Raw genomic sequence first — 2,435 nt, forward strand, 5'->3', positions numbered from 1 at the left:
AGTACCCATTTCGTTTCGATAACCCTATGGTTCTTCTGCCGATCAACAACTTCCCAGGTATTGTTCATTTTCAATGACCTGTACTCGTTTATAAGCGCCTCCTTCCATTCAATGGCATTTGTACCTTTAAGTGCTGCGCTCGCAGTTAGTTCCTTTGGGTTCGTTGCAAGTGAAGTGGCTTCGTAGAACACATCTTCTGAGTCGGACTCAAAATGCTGATTGGGTGTGTCGATCTGGTCTGCAAGTATTTGATTGTAAATTAATCTGGGTCTTCCTGGTTTACCTGTTAACAGCTTCCTTGGTCTTCCACGGCCACGTTTTACTGGCTGTCTATCGTCTGGCTCATTGTCCTCTGACTCAGGATTTTCTGGTTGGATGCTTTCGTTGTCATCTTGGTCATTTTCTGGTTGATTGTCTGCTACCGGCTCAATGTTGACATCGATCTGAGGTTCAATGAACTCTTCGAACTTATACTCGTGCCCAAATAGATTTGTGAAAACGACGTCTCGGCTTTTAATTAATATTTGGTTTTTGACATCGTACAGTCTATAAGCTTTGGCATCGGTGCAGTATCCAACGAATACGCATTTCTTGGATTTTGGGCTGAACTTACTCTTCGATCGCTTGTCCAGTGAATATGCAATTTGACCAAATTTTTGCATATGCCTTACAATTGGGATGCGATTGTTCCACAGCTTAAAGGGCGTTTCTCCACATAGGCTCCTTGAAGGACATCTGTTTCTTATATAGTTTGCTGTGTTTACTGCTTCAGCCCAGTAGCTCGCAGGAAGTGCGGCCTGCAACATCAGGCAGCGAGCCATTTCAACAAGGGTCCGGTTCTTACGTTCGGCTGTACCATTTTGTTGAGGAGTATATTCTACGGAATACTCGTGCTTTATTCCCTGGGCTGCAAGATAACTTTTGAACTCATTATTAGTGTATTCTGTACCGTTATCTGACCTGATTGTTTTTATCTTCTTTCCAGTTCGCCGTTCAACATAGTTTTTGAATTCCTTAAATTTCTGGAACACTTCAGACTTTCTTTTAATAGTGTAGAGCTCGCACCATTTTGAGAAATCATCGATGAATGTCAAAAAGTAGCGGCTGCCGCCGTGGCTATTTACACGCATGGGACCGCATACGTCGCTGTGGATAAGTTCTAGTACGTCTCTTGCCCTTGAATTTGATACAGGGAACGGCTTCTGGGACTGCTTCCCCTTGATACATACTTCGCAAATTGGAAGAGTCTCCTTGAAGTTTACTTTGGCTCCTTGTACTTTACCTTTTCTTATTAGTTCTTTTAGGTCCGGCTCATTAAGATGGCCGAAACGTTCATGCCATTCTTTGATGCTGTTTTGCTTACCTGCAGCGATCTGGCTGCATTCGTGTTTTTCTTCTATCTGGTATAAGTCCAATTTGCGAGGAGCGGTGAATACTATTTCTCCTCCTGTAGCTCTAATTATTTCAGCTTTCTCCTTCTTGAAAACAATATTGAAACCGTGATCACATATTTTTGAGACCGATAAGAGATTGGTCCTTAAATCTGGCACATAGAGTGTGTTCTTCAGGCTGGCGGTGAACTTGTTGTTTGGCGAGAACTGCACGGATCCATATCCTTTTATGTCTGTAGCCTCATCATTTGCCAGTTTGAGCTTCGGGCCTTCTGCAGGCTCAAAATTTACGAACATATTTTGTTGTGAGCACATGTGAGACGTTGCTCCAGAGTCTAGACACCAGTTACTGCAATCACTGCTTGTATGATAGGCTGCGTTGATGTACATGCTATCATCCTGGTTCTTTATTGGCTTCGACCTGCACTCAGCTGCACGGTGACCGACTTTTCCGCAGTTGTAGCATTTAAACTTAAACTTTTGATTAGTGCTTAATTCTTTCGGTTTGCTTTTTATTATACTTCTTGTGTGCCAATAATGCTCCAGGCGTCGACTCGCTTTGATTTCTGTTTCTCGCCTCGTATTCGTCTAATAACTTTATTTTAAGTGCCTCCGTTGATATTAAGTTTTCCTGCGTTTCAATCGCGATTCGAAACTGTTCATATTCCTCAGGGATACTGTACAGTAGCAAAATGGTTAACAGATCGTCAGTATTCATGAGATCAACTTCATTTATTTTGTCTACTAAATTGGAAAACATATCTATGTGGCTTCTCATGTCTCCGCCTGCATTCATTTTTAGTAAGATCAGGGATTTCAACAGTGCGGCTTTACGGGCTGGCCCCGTAGACTGGTAAGTGCTATGCAGCTTCTTCCATACATCGTTTGAAGTTTCGCAGTTTTTTGTATGCCTTAGTTCCGATGTTGACATGGCCAAAATGAGATCGGACTTAGCCTTTGCATCTTCGTTTATCCACAGCGCTGTTTGTTTCGGGTTTTAAATGAGTCCCGTTTACATATTTCCACGAGTCGTTCTTGACTAAC

Source organism: Drosophila rhopaloa, unplaced genomic scaffold (assembly GCF_018152115.1).
Source record: "Drosophila rhopaloa isolate 14029-0021.01 unplaced genomic scaffold, ASM1815211v1 contig_133, whole genome shotgun sequence".
Classification (NCBI taxonomy): Eukaryota; Metazoa; Arthropoda; class Insecta; order Diptera; family Drosophilidae; genus Drosophila; species Drosophila rhopaloa.